At 36.7% G+C, this 17,042-nt stretch overlaps 1 long non-coding RNA gene across 9 annotated transcripts in view; it reads right to left on the bottom strand.

Moving 5' to 3' along the window:
* The window catches only part of LOC103100669 (uncharacterized), a 58,507-nt gene that overhangs the window by 15,699 nt on the left and 25,766 nt on the right, over positions 1–17,042 (bottom strand). For 7 of the 9 annotated variants that reach the window (XR_008911126.1, XR_008911129.1, XR_008911128.1 and 4 more), the window contains 2 exons: positions 6,939–7,184; positions 3,838–3,995 (listed from right to left, as the gene is read on the bottom strand). This is a non-coding gene — a long non-coding RNA (uncharacterized LOC103100669). The remainder of the gene's footprint in view (positions 1–3,837; positions 3,996–6,938; positions 7,185–17,042) is intronic. The other 2 variants (XR_008911130.1, XR_001629834.2) reach the window with 2 other exon arrangements.

Genomic DNA, 17,042 nt, shown 5'->3' with positions numbered 1-17,042 from the left:
GTGAGAATTCTTCTGAATCTCCCCAAGTTCTCAGGAAACTCTAGAAGCATACTCTTATATAGAGAAAGTAGCTGAGACCAGGGCTTGAGTGTTATACGATGCAATTAATGACTAACAGTATTCTGCTCATCAATTGGGGATCACTGAACAAATTATGACAAGTCAAAGAATTCTCCAGTGTCAGCAGATTCAGAGGTCCAAGTCAAAGTTGTGATTAGGAGGAAGGGAAAGGAGAATCCAAGGGAGATGGGAGAGAGAGAGAGGGAGGCCTGGAGTTAGCCAGGTAACACTAAGGAGAAAACCATATCAGGCACAGGGAAATGACAGTTTGCCTCCTATTCTAATATCTGATTTGAGGGAGTGATGTACTTTCTATGTGAGGCAGTTAGGCTCCATAGTGGATAAAGCCCCTGAGCCTGGACACAGGAAGATCTGAGTTCAAATCCTGAATTACTTACTATCTGTGTGACACTGGGCAAGTCACTTAACTTCTGTTTGCCTCCTTCTTCACCCTTAAAATGGGTATAATAATAGCACCTACCTTACAAGGGTGTGGTAAAGATCAAGTAAGATAACATTTGAAAAGTGCTTTTCACAGTGCCTGGCACATAATAGGTGCTTAATAAATGGTTGTTTCCTTCCTTCTGTGTTCCCTACAGCAACTCTGGATAAGCCTCCTTTCTCCCTTCCACTATCCTACCCTCTTCAATCATTTCTTTAATTCTGAACCCTTACCTTCCATCTTAGAATCAATACTGTACATTGGTTCCAAGGCAGGGCTAAGAAAAAAGGGTTTAAGTGCCTTGTCCAGGGTCACACAGGTAGAAAGTGCGAGGCCATATTTAACCCAGGAGCTCTTGTCTCTGGCCTGTTTCTTTTCCACTGAGCCACCCAGCTGCCTCCCTCCCTCTCAGTCATTTCTTACAATAAATGAAAGGATTTTGTATTGCGTGTTTTTGTTTGTTCCTTTCAAAGACTCTCTCATTTCTCCTTAGCTCTCCTAGAACATTTTTAAGCCAACTATAAGCAAGGTTTTAGAGTAATACTCAAATAGTAAATGATCGGAGGATATTTAAAAAAGCAGTTTTCAAAGAAAAACATTCTATCAAAAACTATGAGGAAAAAATGCTCCAAATAGCTAACAAGAGAAATACAAATTGAAATAACTGTGAAGCTCCACCTCACACTCACCAGATGGCAAAAGATGGAAATAACTATTGTTAGAGGGGTAGTAGAATGACAGGGGCAGCTAGGTGGCCTAATGAGTAGAGTGCTGATCTGCAGTTAGGAAGACCCATTTTCCTTAGACACGGACTAGCTCTGTGACTGTGGGCAAGTCATTTAACTGTAAACCTCAAAATTTCTTAGACTTATAAATGTTGGAAATTTCACCATTGGGAAATTTCATACTTGAAAAACTCCCTATTGATAGTGGGTCTTGGCTATTGGAATGTGAACCCCTTTGGCATGAGAGTTTCCCCCTCCTCCCTTCTTAAGATTACTTTAGGACAGAAACCTTTTGCTGAACAATGGAAAGGACTTTGACCTATGCTTAAGCATAGAACAGGAATTTCTTTGAGTCATGATTGATTTTAGAATTGATACAATGGAGATACTTGGAATCAATCTCCACCCTACTCAGTCCTAACAGGATTGAGGAAGGGCTGCAGCATAGATCAAAATTTAATTATTCCAATCTCTACCCTACTCAGGTTAACAGGATTTAGGAAGGGCTGTAGCAAAGGATCAAAGATTTAATTATTTGAAAATATGACCTTCAACAGACATGTGCAAAGCCAGAGACCTCTGGGCGGTCCTGGGTTAAGCTAGAGCCTCCATTGGCACAGGGAAATTGATGGACAGCGATTGGTAGATGTGAGAACTGAGGGGAGGCAACTTGGATGGTTTCCTTAAAGAGAGAGGGGTCTGAAGACTCAGGGGTGGTGTTTTAGGAGTTTGTCGGAGTGGTTGCAGTGGTGCTCTGAGAAGCTTGCTCTGAAGGAGGCTGAAGGTGGGGGCTCTGAGACTGTTTCTCCATTTTGGTCACGTGAGTAATAGGGACTGATCTCCTTTCTCTTTGCCCCAGCTATCTAAGGGCTTGGGCCTTTTGGCCCAGCCTAAACAGAAGGGGTATTTAAGCCCTATTCCCTTCTCTCCCCTTTCTCTCTACCTCTATCTCTCTATCTCTAATTCCTTTCTTCCTCCTGTTTGTAATTAAAACTCCATAAAAGGTTGACTGCTGACTTGAGTTTTCATTTAGGAATTACATAGCTGAATTCCTTGGCGACCTTAAATTAATATATATCAGTCTTTTAAAAGTGATTTCCTTGTCACATAACCCAGTTTGTATCAGATGAGAACATCATGAGCTAGAAAAGGAATAACAAACCACTCTAGTATATTTGCCAAGAAAATCTCAAATAGGGTCACAAAGAGTTGGACACAAATGAAACAACTGAATGACAAGTGATAAGCATATTAATGCCTGACGGAGTTATAATTGGAAACTCTATTCAAAAAGTCACTAAACTGTACATATTCTTTCTTTCAAATGTACTAACTGGATATATACCCTAAAGTATTTAAAAAAAAAAAACAGAAGGAAATAGGTACAAAATAATTATTACAGTCCATTTGTTATAGCAAAGAATTGAAAATGGATTAAGGACCCATCGATTAGAAAATGGCTGAACAAAATGTGTTGTATTAATTAATGTTATTTCATCATAACCATAAGTGAATTTCACCATAAATTAAATCAGAGAAACCTGGAATGACTTGAATGAATTGATATAAAGTTAAATGAGCAGAACTAAGTGAGCAATTTATATGATAACCACAATTATGTAAAGAAAAACAACTTGGAAAGATTACAGAACTCTGATCAATGAGGTGATTACTCAGGACTTCAGATAACTGATAGTAAAGTATGACTCCCATTTATTAGCAGAGAGGTAATGGACTGCAGGGGCAGGATGAGACATACATTTTCCCACAAGGCCAATGAATTGAAATGTTTTGCTTGACCCTACTTATCTGATACAAAAGAGGACTTCTGTCAGTGGGAGATTTAATGGGTAGTGTGGATATTAAAAAAAAAAGCAAAGAAAGGAAAAATATTGATAAAATATTCAGAGTACAAAGGAGAAAAACAAACAAAAAAGAAAATCAGGACACACAAACAAATGACAATTTTGTCACTAGCTTGTTAAATTCAATATTCTTTTTTTAACTCCACAAAAGTTCACTATTTAATATTTAATCCCTTTTTTGTTTCTTTGCACATTGAAATGTTTAGTGCTTATTTGTTATTAGGTTTGTAATAAAAAAAGAAAATTTGAATTTAAAAACTCAGAGATCTATAGACACTTTCTCAAGGGTTCTAAGAGGAGAAAAGGAGAGAGAGAATTTGGAACCCTAAGTTTTAAAAAAACTAATATTAAAACATTTTGTATCTAATTGAGAAAATGAAATAAGAAAGGAAGGATTCTATCCATTTCTTTGTAAAGCAATGATATCTTAGAGCTTGAGGAACAAATCCCAGGAACCAATTTTGATGACAAGTCAAAAGCCCGAGCCTCTATCTCTTAGATTTCTACACATTTAACTGAGTCAATGAATCAGTCAGGAATATAGGTTGCCTGAAGAAGAATGAGGACATTTGTCTACCATCTGATTTCTTTTAGACCTTGAACCTATGTTGATTTGACTTGCTTTGGTGCATTAGGACCTCCCTCCTGGGGTAGAAAATAGTCCAGTTTGGCTGGAATGTATATACTTGTAATTTCATTTAAATAATATTAATAAGAATTTTGATCCTTCCTAATATTATCATACCTGCATTTAAAAGGATTTATCAGACTTGAAACTGTTGAGTTGAAAGTATGCTGTTGCTGAGGACTCAATTGTGAAAGGGATTTCAGAGTTATCATCAAGAGGCCATGGTCCTTGGAAGCCCCTTGAGTCTTAAATTGGTGAGGGTAAAGGCTGCCTCCCTGGCAATGGCAAAATAAGGATTCACCTTTTGTGTTTCATGAAATTAACTAGACACATATCTAGTTTATTCATACATTCATTTGTTTAATCTTTCCTTCAACCACCTATAAAGTGCTTACTGTGTCAAAGCACAATTTTTAGGACTAGAGAAGGTCCAAATAAATAAGTTGGGTCCCTGCTCTCGAGGAAGGTGAGCCAGATATATGAAGAGCTAAAATACAAAATACAATATGGCAAGTATATAAGAGGGGTAAATACTATTATTCTCTTCTCAATAAACTCTCTTTTGCACCTAGGATCAAATATAGGAATCTTCACAACCAAAAAAATTACCCTGAATTAATTTGTATATATTTTTGTATATTCTTATCCAGATACATGTTGTCTCCTCCAAAAGAATGTAAGCTCCTTTAGGGCAGAGGTTGGTTTGTTTTGGTTTTGTTTTTGTTTTTTTGTATGCCCAATGTCTAACACATAGTAAGTACTTGATAAATGCTTATTGAAAGAGTGACTGATAATATTGAGAAGGGGGAAAAAATCACTTCTACCCAAGAGAATGAGAGAAGGCTTCAAAGAAAAGGGGAGAGTGAAGCTGAATTTCAGAGAATGGGCAGGATTTCAACAAGTGCAGGGAGTTGTATGAGCAAATTACTAATAATTAGCTCTTAACAATTAGCTGTAGTCATCTAATATGATACTACAGAGAACCAAAGGAAAGCAACACCACACGAAGGATATATCACATGCAATGGGGACAGATTTGCCATATGGGCAAATCATATTCCCATCATCATTTTCCTGGTCCCAGTTCTTCCTATACAACAAGTCTCATATTTACCCATTCTTCTCTTCTATCATAGCCATATCCCTAGCACAATTCCTCATCATCTCATAGCTGGATTATTGTGTAATTGGCTCCCCCTACTTTTTATATTTTCCTATGCCAATTCTCTCTGCCAGAACAATTTCTTCAGATATCATAATTGTGTCATACCACTGCTCAAAAACCTGCAGCATTTTTCTCCAGGCTATTGTATCCCATCTAAATTCTTCCTCCTGTCATTTGAAAATCCTCAGTCCATAGTTCCATAACCCCACGTCTCGCCTGGTATTATAATTCCTCTACTCTGGCCATACCAATGTTATTTTGCTATGCCCCCTACACAACTTAACTCATTTTAACCTCCTTGCCCTTGTTCATGATTTTCCCCTTGTCTATACTGGCTCCTCTCACCAAGTGATATCATTTCCTCCCAGAATCTGTTCTAAACTTATGTAATAGGGGAGCTGTAACAAGACCCCAAACCTTAGTGCATTTGCAATATCTTCTATCTGTTACTAAGCTGTAAAGGAAAAAATTGCCAATTTTCCTCTAGTACATATTAAAAACAGGATAACCGATAATAAGAAACTTTGTTAAAAATATCTTCAATGGGTGCTTGCAAATTAAAAGGGTCCAGTGTTTCTCAAGAGGATCCCCCCCCCCAAAGTAGTACATGGATTCTAGAACTCCTTCTCTCAAGATTCACTGGCACTGGCATATTGGATTTCCAGAACTTGACTACTTCTTTTCTTCTCAGAGTTCTAGGAATAAATCTGATGACTTGGATGGGTTACCTAATGCTATCACTTAAAATATTAACTGATGTGGTTCTTCCAATATCATTCCCTTAGATAACATCTCCAATATAAATCTGGCTAGTTCATTTCTCCTCAGTACCAATTATTATTTTTTACAAAGGGATGATAGCAAAGATAGACACTTGAAATATAAATCTGTGGAAACTATTTCTGGTAATCTGTTGTGACACTATTATTTGTTGCTGCAGTGACTGAATGCTCTAGCTTACTAGAGAGAGAGCTGCTATTAAGTATGGGGACACACTTGCCTATTTGCTATGGTGGTAGAGATACTACAGAGATAGATATGGAGCCACAGGGGATACTGCTAAAGGGGAATGCTCTGAGGTCTGCCTACTGATCCCTACTGATGAATAGAGTGGATCAATATTTCTCCTAATCTCCTCCTACTCTCTCTCCCTTCCTCCTTCACCCTCTTCTCCCTGTCTCCCTCACTTCCCAGTTCTTCTTGAAGTCTTCGGCTTCTTCCCTCCCCCCTGAGTGAACTATAAAGATACTCTTTTCTTTTCCTTTTCAAGACAGGGGGTTTATTGGGAAACAGGATGGGAAATTGAGGTAAGAAGGATGAAGGTGTCCCTAATCTAAAATGAAGATCATGAAGACTTGGGAAGTCACAACTATGACAGAGGGACAGTCAGAGATGGAGGATAACAGTTAAATTCTTCTTCACAGAGCCACCAAGAAAAGTCTCTCATTCTGCCTGGCTTTCCTCTAACTCTTGGTCAGTCAAATCTCAGAGAGAGAGCAGAGAAGTTTCTCCCTTGGTCAGAGTCAAAAAGCCAAGGCAGGGGGCAGCTGGGTGGCTCAGTGGATTGAGAGTCAGGCCTAGAGATGGGAGGTCCTAGGTTCAAATCTGGCCTCAGACACTTCCCAGCTGTGTGACCCTGGGGCAAGTCACTTTACCCCCATTGCCTAGCCCTTACCACTCTTCTTTCTTGGAACCAATATATATTGACTCCAAGACGAAAGGTAAGGGTTTAAAAAAAAAAAAAGCCAAGGCAGCCCTACAAGGGTCCTTAAGTCCTTTACCCATCAACTCCCAGAGAAAGACAAAGTCAAAGTTTCTCAGTTTCTCCTGGCCAGCTCAACTGCCTCTCCTCCTGGGAACATTCCATTTGGAACCTTCTTCATGATTGACAAACATGTCCCCAGCCTTGGTTCTTACATCTTGGCTTACAAGTCCTCTCTCTCCCTCCAAGCCTCTACCACACACTATAGAAGCATCCCCCCTAACTGAAGCACACTGTTCCTTCTCTACACCCAGTCAGTCCTAGGAAAAGTGGATTCAAAATGGCGACTACCATATTCCCTCCACCAAGTGAACTTGCTGGGTGGGGCATAGCTGAAGAAAGTCATTCTCTTGCTGGGCTTCTGGGTGAATTTGCTACTGAGCTGGGTCAAGCAAGTCACTCATTTCTTAGGGCTGGCCCCTCACCAGACCAGCTTCACTGCTTTGGACTTCAGGAGTTGCTGCATCTCGGGAGGCTCTTCCAAATTTTGAAGTTCACAGGTTATATATAACCTGATCTGTTCTGACACTCATTTGCCTACAATGAGAAAAGAATAGGCACAAGAGTCAGAAGCAGTGGCATTCACAACCTTAGAGCTGCTGAGTGGGGAGATAAGGCCACCACAGCATCACTTGTTACTGCCACTGCCTCTCCCTCTCCCTCCCCCCCAAGGCTCACAGCACTTCTTTTTCTTCTCTCAAAAGTGCCAGAGGAGAGATTTCATCTGTTGGAGGCTTTTATGTGCATGCTCACTTCTCACTTAGTAGCCAATTAAAAGGTGGTGGTGTTTTTTAATCACCATACAGTAAGATGACAGGAAATAGTCAAATCCCTGTGTATGCTCAAGCAGATGGGGAAAGAACCCACCATCACTTATTTCCAGAAGTTGACTCACCAAGTTTCCATGTGGGTTGGTGCCAGACAGAACATATTAGACAAATTGGACCTTCACTGGTCAGTACCCACCTGACATATTTATATGTATATAAACTGAAGCAGATTGAATCATGGAGAACTAGAGAGCCAGGTACATGAAGACTATAGTCATGTAAATGGCAAGAATAATAAAATAAAACTGAATGCTGCATAATTATAGTGACCAAACTTGCTGTCTGAAAGAGATGAAAAAATAAACCTTCCTCCCTTCACTGGCTATGTGGGGGTCTATGAATGTGTGATGTTGGTTTATCAGGCCAGAAACAGTGGATATATTAGATGATTTTGTTAACTGGTTTTTATTTTTGTAATTTTTGTTACAATGAAGTGCTTGCTGGGTAGGGAAGGGAAGGAATATGTTCAGAAATTAATCTGATATAAAAAATGAAAGCATGTTTTTAAAAAATAAGCTTTACCTTTTGTCTTAGAATAGATAACTAAGTATTGGTTCCAAGGAAGAAGAACAGTTAGGGCTAAGGCAATTGGGGTTAAGTGACTCGCCAGGATCACACAGGAAGTATCTGAGGTCAATTTTGAAACCAGAACATCCCAATCTCCAGGCCTGGCTCTTTATCCACTGGGACACCTAACTGCCCAAAAAGAAGCTTTTTATTAGAGAAAAAAGTTTTTAAAAGAGAGGATAAGTTCTAGGAGAACATAGATTCTCTTTTGTGAACTATGGGATGAGAGTTAGTTGGCAATTTAGTTAGAACACCAAAACCACAATAACAAGGAAGTTTCTTTATTGGGATTTCTCAGGGATTTCTGAATGAATGAATGTGCTCTAGCCAGAAAGACTAGATATACAAATCCTAAAACCAGGTAGGGGATACTTGGGAGATGAAGAATGTTATTGTCTTCTGAGTACCACAAGGGGACTGGGAACTATACATTGAGAATTTTATTTTTATTATACATGTATCTTTAAAATTCATTGTTAATCTCAGTGGAAAGACTTAAAGGACTTGAGTTCAAACCTCACCTCTGACAAACAGACCACAACCACCTTGAGCTTCAGCGTCCTCTATAAATGAGGGGCTTGGACTAGATGGCCTTGGAGATCGTTACCAGCTCTAAATTCTATGATCCTATAATTCTGTTCTTGAATTATGATTTTTTTCTACAATCTTTTCAATCATGACTGACTCTTCATGACCCCTTTTGGGGTTTTCTTTGCAAAGAGACTGGAGTAGCTTGCCATATCCTTCTCAAGCTCATTTTACAATTGAGGAAATTAAGGCAAACAGGGTCAGGTGACTTATCCAGGTTTACACAGCTAGTAAATGTCTGGGGTCACACTTGAATCCAAGTCTTCCTGACTCCAGGCCAAGCATTCCTTCCACTTTGCCACTTATCTACCACTTAATGTAGCAGAACCCACCTCATCTTTTGTGTTGCCTGCTCACTGCAGGCTGCTGTGTTCTTTAAGGAGGATTTACAGCTCTTTTACATGCAACATGTAGGACCAATATGTCCTTGAACTATTTGACATATTCCTTCTCTTCTTATTCAGTGATCAACATGCCCAAACACTTATATTCTAAAATTTTCAATCCCAAAGCAGGAGGAGGAATTATGTACCAGATATAGAGATAATGTAATAATGTAAAAACAGATTAATCAATACTAAAGAACTTTAACACTTAGGAATTTCATTCAGCATCTTGATGAGTCTTTCACAAGAAATATAAGCAACTCTGCAACCTCTGATTCTGGATCCAGCTGTAAGGATCTCCAAAAGCAGTGACTCTACCCAACCTCTTCTACCCAGACCCTGAAAGACACTAATTATGCCCACCCACATTAAGGAAAGAAGAGGAGGCTGACAAAAGTCTTGGAGAAGGGCAGGTAACACATTTGGCTTTATGGAAAGGGGTCTAGAAATTCGAGTAGGGCTAATAGTAGTTCCCCAATTACTCAAGGCAGGGACATGAGCCAATTGAACTTTCCTGTCTCTCGAAGGGAGGAAACTGAGGCCACATAGCAGTCCAGCATTGGAGGATGGAAGGGTGTCTGGGTAGCAATGGAGGGGCAGGAGAAAGAAAGGAAGGATTCCCACAGTTGAATGAAGAAGAATACATGAGACTATCAGAATCTCATGTCAAGAAAAAATCAAAATCAAAAAAGTCAAAATCAAAAGTCAAGAAAGAAAACATAAATAAAAAGCCATCCCACAAGCAGAGAAACCAATAAAGAGATCATGGAAACAGAAGGATAAAATGAGTACAACCTCAAAAACAAACCAAAGTACCCTGAACAATTATTATATGAAGGAAAATATTAACTGAGCAAAGAAAACCATATGTATATAACTCAAAATCCTATATAATAGCAAGAAATTCCAGGATGATTCAAAAAAATAAATAAAACTCTTAAAATATTAGAAATGTGTTTAAGTTAAAAATCAGAGTTCTCATCAGAATTTAAAAGTATATCCAACAAAGTAGAAAAAAAATTTGTTATAGAGAATCTTGCCAAAAAAGTCAAAGCTTTCATTGAGAAAATAACAGAATTAGAATACCCCAAAAAAGTAAAGGAAAATATTGTGTAAAAGAAACAAAAGACAAAAAAAGTTGTTAAACAAGATAACTTAATGATCAAAAATATCACAGAAGAATATGGAACAGTTAAAACCTTGAATAAAAATTTAACTATTTTATTTACATTAATTTATTTAGTTTACAGATATATTTATACTGATTACACAGTAATGTAATATAATACAAGAAAATAGTTTAGAATTTCTGAATTGAGGCAACAAAGTCCTATGAGATTTTCTGGTCTTTTACTTTCCACCTTGCTGTTAGAGCCTTCTCTCTGAGGTTACCTTCCCATTATGAAAGAGCTAGGGACAGAGACAGAAAGAATTTGTATGTGGTTATTTTGCATGTTGTCTGATATTAGAATGATGTTTGTTGGAGGCAGGGACCAGGTTTTTGCCTTTATTTGTATCTAAAGTATTTAACACAGTCCCTAGTGCATATTAAATTCTTGTCAAATTAATGAATGAATAACTGATAGATCAAGAAAATCTCTAAATTGCCATGGGAAAAAAAAATCAAACCTTCAAATTTCTGGCCAAGTTAGGATAGCCTGGGTGTCTTCATCTCTTCTCCTCCATACTTAAGCAAGATGGTATCCCACTTGATTGGTACTTCCAACAAAGAATTTCGAAGGCATAAAAAATAAATTATCTTGTCATTTCTACCCATAATCCCATATCATGGATCCTGATCATGCAAATTGTCCTAAGTCTCAATGAATCACTAAGAAATCACTAGAAATTTCAGCACAGAAAAAGCAAAATTAATAGATGTAACTTTTCCACAAAGGCAAAAACTCATGTCCCTATGTCAAAAAATTAAGTAGGATAGACAAATGAGCCCAAAACTATCTACCCAGAAAAACTCAATATGCTGGTTCAAGACAAGAAATAGATTTTTACCAATGTTTCACCTTTGAAAAGTTGACAAAGAGACATGTACTTCAAGGAAGTCTTTGAACTGTCAGCCCCTAAAAACAAGTATTTAAATAAAACAATTTAAACCTTTCAAATTAAGATAATGTAATTAATAACAAAATCTGAAATATCTCAGAATATTGTAGTGGCTAAATCATTACATATTTCAAAGAAACAAAAGGAAAAAGGAAAAACAAGAGAAGTAAGAATAGCAGGACAAGGACAAGTAAAGGAGAAGTGAAAATTTAATAAATGTTCCAATTTATTAATAGATAACAGAGGAGTAGTTTGGGTAAGTTCAGGTTAAATACACTAATAATAAGAATAACAAAATATGTATTCTCTTTTGATTGAAGAAAGGATAAAATTAACAATTGTAAAGTCAAATTTCAATAGCCTAAAATCTTCAATTAAAATCACTGGAAGATTAGGAGTTGCATATTTAGTTTAGCTAAGAGAAAAGGAACATTTTTCCATTCAATGGAATAAAGAATAAATTTGATTACATAATGATAAAAGGATTTTATACAACAAACGGTAATATCTGACATGATAGAGCTGAGCCTGAGGACTTGCTTTTCCTAAACTTCCAAGAAGGTTTTGAGGCAAAGAGTATGTGAGTCTTAAAAGTGACTTCCCAAGGTTATGCTAGAGGAGTACATGCACTCAGCACATAGACTTTGGAGGTAAAGGTCAGGTAAATTAAAAGGGAAAACTGAAATAGGGAGAAAGTCCTCACCCTGGAGATATTCTTTTCCCCAAAGTTGGAAAATTGCAATGAATAACTATATTACAGTGAAGATAACCTTGAAGTAAGTAAGCACTGATGTTCACAAGCAAACTCTTGTCCAATAAAATTGGTGTGCCAACAATATAGAGGACAAGTGGACATGTAAGTTAAGATTTCTGTAGCCATTCTAGCTCAGAGAAGAAAACTAGCTCTTAGTAAGAACTGCCTTCTTGAATGATTTTTTTTATTTAAAAAAAAAGCATAGGTACAACAAGTCACGTTGCCTTTCATCACACTCTTCCTGAAAAGATTTAAAAGAGAGATGATTTGATTTGATTGATTGCCCTAGAATCCACGGATTTTCTTTTAGGCAAGCAATTACCCAGATGTAGTTTTTACTGATACCCAAACAGAATTCCAGTGTAGTCAAAATTCTATTCTTACTCCCTGATCCATTCTCAATGTGGGTCAGTCCTTAATATTTTTCCTTCAATTCCTCTTTTATATATTCTCTCAATTCCTGGCCTTCTTGTCCCTAGCAAGAGCTAGAAAGCTTACATCAAGCCTAAATTTTCTATTTCTTTTACCCTTCTGTAGAAAACCAATGAGAAAGGTTCTCATTGAGCTATACAAGTTGTCTTCTATTACATTTTTACTCCAGTGAAGGTATTCACTTGTGTATCTGTTTTTATTTGTCACAACAGACTGGGAAGGAATTGAAGGAGAGTGGCTAATCAGATGGAAGCACTAAAGGTTAATTGAATGTCATACTCCTGTCAAGGGATTAATTGACAGACACCCTTGTCCATGGTTCTGATTCACCACTGTGGCCTACCCAGACTCATTGCAATCACATACACTAGTAAAAAGAAAAAAGAAAAGAAAGGGGGAAGAAAGAAAATATGCATATTGGGAAAAATTATTTTCAGTAAGTATATACTATAAAGGTGTGACATTCAGAATCTATAAAGAAATGATGGATATCAACAAATAAGTTTAAGAAGAAAATATAAATTGTTAATAATCAATGAATGAATGTTTATATCCTCTAATAATTAGACAACTTCCAATCAGAACTAAAATTCTATATTTGCATGGTTATAGATAAATAGAAACTTTAATATATTCTAAACTGTCAACATGCAAACATTCAGATGATAAAGTGACCCAAATATTTTGAATAATATGAAAATAAGCAATAAGTCACAAAACTAATAATATTAATTTGATTCAATAATTTCATTACTAGGACCTTTAACCTAAAAGGAAGCATAAAAATAAAGATCTTTATGTACCAAAATTCTCATTTGTAATATTTTTAATATTTTTAAATGAGACAATGTACTATCCAGTAATTGAAGAAAATAAAGCATACAAATATAACAAAATATTGTTGTTCCTGTTCAATCATTCCTCAGTCATGTCTAACTCTTCTTTACCCCATTTGGGATTTTTTTGGCAGACATGGTTTGGTTAAAATAAGAGTTCCTCTATTGGACTATAGAGAAGGTAAGATGAAATCAGTCAGGAAAGAGATGTTGGAGGCAGATTGTAAAGGACTTTAAATTCTAAACAGTGTTAGCATTTTATTCTAGAGATGATACGAAGTCACAGAAACTCATTGAGCAGACTTGTACCTTAGGAATATGGATTTTGCAGCTGTATGAAGGAGGAAGAATACTAGAGGGAAGGAGACTAACCAGAAAACTAATGAAATAGTCTTGGCAAGAAATGAGAAAGTCCTGAACTAGGGTAGCTGTGTGAGTGGACAGAAGACGATGGATATTGTGGAGGCAAGATGGACAGAACTTTGCAAATGGGTATGGTTGGTGGAGGTGGGAGAAGAAAAATGAAGAATAAAGGGAGCAACTAGGTGGCCCAGTGGATTGAAAGCCAGATGAGGATATAGGATTTCCTGGGTTCAAATTTGGCCTCAGATACTTCCTAGCTACGTGACCCTGGGCAAGTCACTTAACTCCCATTGAAAAAAGACACACAGAGAGTGTACTATGTGAGGCTAGGAGACTTAGTAGATAGAGCACTGGACCTGGAGTCAGGAAGACCTGAATTCAAATCCTTAGATATTTAATTAGCTGTGTAACCATGGGCAAGTCATTAAACTTCTCTCTGCCTCACCTTCCTCATCTGTAAAATGGGACCGGAGTAGATAGGGAGAAATCATGAAAAATATGGAAAAGGGCACATGACAGAAGAGAAGCTAAGGTGGTTCTTATTTTTTAAAATAGGGGAAAGGTACATTCTTTAAACCACAGAGCAGTGAACTTGGCTTTTGTTATTTTTCAGTCCTGTCTGACTTTTCATGACTCCATTTGGATCATACTAGAATGGTTTGCCATTTCTTTCTCCAGCTTATTTTACAGATAAGGAAACTAAAGCAAACAGGGTTAAGTGGTTTGCCCATAGTCATACAACTAGTAAGTGTCTGAGGCAAGATTTGAATTCAGGAAGATGCGTCCTCCTGACTCCAGACTCTACACTGTATCCATTGTATCATCTTCCTATTAAATTCTAAAGGTATTCCTAAAGGGATGGTATATTAGCACTTAGAAAGGGAAACAGTCATCACTAGCTGCCAGCATGGTTTCATTAAGAATATCTGAACATGCAAAAAAATAATCTTATTTCCTTTTTTTAAGATTTAACTAGTAAGGTCAGAGGAATATGAACAACGCAGCTATTTACATTTAACAAATTAATGTTTCTTGACTTACTCAAATAGTATCCCAGGCTTACTATGTCTAAGAATGCAAATCTTACAGAAGGAATTCTTTTTTTTTTTAAAGGTTATGTGATAAGGGGGAGCAGGAGGAAGTGATGGATTTGGAGTCAGAAGTTCTGACTCTGTGTAATAGATGTGTGATTCTGGGCAATGTCTCTGGGCCCCAGTTTCCCTAAAATCAGAAGAATAATAGGTATAGGTTTTACTTCACAGAGTTGTTTTGGGGAAAGAACTTTGCAAATTTTATAGTCCTATACAACAAGATGTTCCAAAATTCTTAGTATGGTGTCAAGCTTTAGTAGCTTTATATATTTATAATGTTATATATGTACATATATATGTCATATAATATAACATTATACTATTGATAATACATATTATATGTTATATAAAAAGCTACTGAAACTTAAAATCACACTAAGCATTTTGGGTACATGAACATTATATGTGTGTATACATATGTATATATACAAACACACATCTATACACATATATATATATATATTGATATAGATATATATAAAAGGACAGTTAGTGGGTGCAATGGATAGAATGCCAGACCTGTAGTCAGAAAGGCTCATCTTCATGAGTTCAAATTTGGCCTCAAAATACTTCCTAATGATGTGACCCTGGGAAGTCACTTCATCCTGTTTGTCTCAGTTTCCCCATCTGTAAAATCAGCTTGAGAAGGAAATGGCGAACCACTCCAGTATCTTTGCCAAGAAAACCACAAATGGGATCATGAAGAATTAGACACAACAGAAATAACTGAATAAAAAACATATGCATGTATATATGTATATAGGGACATATGCACATACATATATACATATATATTAGAGGTTCCAAAACACTAGAAACAGGTAAATGTTGCCCCTGATTTTCAAAAAAGGATGCATTCTAGACAGTCAGACCAGGAGGAAAAATTTTAGTACAGATGATTATTAAACAAGCTATTTACAAACACTTAGAAAAGAAAGTGGTAATTAATAAGTAATCAGTACAATTTGTTTAAGAAAAAGTTACACCAGAAAGGTAAGACTACAAGACAGAATATTGTATATATTGTCACTGCCTTGAATGTTTTTGCTTAACTATTTTCCTTTGACACAAAAGGGGATTCACTCTGGAATAAGAGAGTTGAAATGACTATGATATATAGACAACCAATAAAATATACTTTTCGAAAAGAACAGGTCATATTAACTAAGTCCATTTACCTTTTTCTAGGGGTTAGATTCCTATATCAGGAAAATGACACATAGGGTATAATCTTAATTTTCACAAATCATCTGCAGAACCAACATGGCAGAGTATACAGAAAACCTACCTCTAAATAAGGAAGAATTGGGTTCAAATCCTGTCTCTGATAAATATTGGCTCTGGGCCTATAAATAAAACATTCGACTCCTAAGGGCTCTAGATAACTCTGTAAAACTACTTTGTGGGATAGTTGCTTGGAAGGGAGAGTTTCCAAAGATAATGAAGTCAGTAGTCCAGGCAAAAACAAATTAAAACAAAAGTTGACAAAGGATATCATAATAAAAATGTGATTACTGGGCTACATGATATTTTTGTTGGGTGAATTTAATTGAAAAATCATACCACTTTCCTAACAGGTTAATACCTTGTATCATTCTGGAGAAAAGTATTTAGTAAAATGCCTTGTACTAAATAGATGCTCTCTACTTGGTCCATGATCTTGTCCTATATAATATTGCAGATAATTTTTTTAAAAACTGTAAGAGAAACATAGAGCCAGAGACATAAAGAGCCAGAGCTATTATTCAACATAATAAAATAAAAATTCAAAAATATTTTGATAGAGTAGAACATTAAGCAAAATAAACCCCATGAATTTAAACAGTAAAGAATTATATATAGGTTTCAAAAATCAATTATAAAATTATGAGAGAGGCTTTATATATAATGGCAATTTGTGTGGAAAATATTTGGGGCTTTTCATTAACTACAAATTCAGTACAAAGAAATTACATGATAGGGCCGCTGATAAAAAATAAAGTGTCTGTAGTCAGTGCATTGAGGATAGGGATATGGGCCCCAAATAGACCACATACACATATTTATACACAAAAATCTGGAGACAAAATTTTAAAGCATTCCCTCTGAGATGATTTGAAAATCACTATACTGAAACTAGGATGCTTTCCTAATCTCACCAAAGGGACTAAAATGTAACCGATTTAAAATTTATTGTTATAAGTAAAATCATAGAATCTCTGAGAAAGGGATCTTGGAAATCATTACCAATGAAAATTCACCAAAACTAACACCAGAACACCTACCCTGGGAATCAGAGAGAGAGGCTCCTAGCAAAAAGGGAGAGAAAACGTAAGGAAAGAAAGAGGGAGGGAGGAAGGAAGAAAGGAAGGAAGGAAGGAAGGAAGGAAGGAAGGAAGGAAGGAAGGAAGGAAGGAAAGAAGGAAGGAAGGAAGGAAGGAAGGAAGGAAGGAAGGAAGGAAGGAAGGAAGGAAGGAAGGAAGGAAGGAAGGAAGGAAGGAAGGAAGG

The sequence above is a fragment of the Monodelphis domestica genome, chromosome 4, assembly GCF_027887165.1.
Source record: "Monodelphis domestica isolate mMonDom1 chromosome 4, mMonDom1.pri, whole genome shotgun sequence".
Classification (NCBI taxonomy): domain Eukaryota; kingdom Metazoa; phylum Chordata; class Mammalia; order Didelphimorphia; family Didelphidae; genus Monodelphis; species Monodelphis domestica.
Note: the sequence above shows the minus strand (reverse complement) of the source record. Positions and strands in the feature narration are given on the sequence as shown.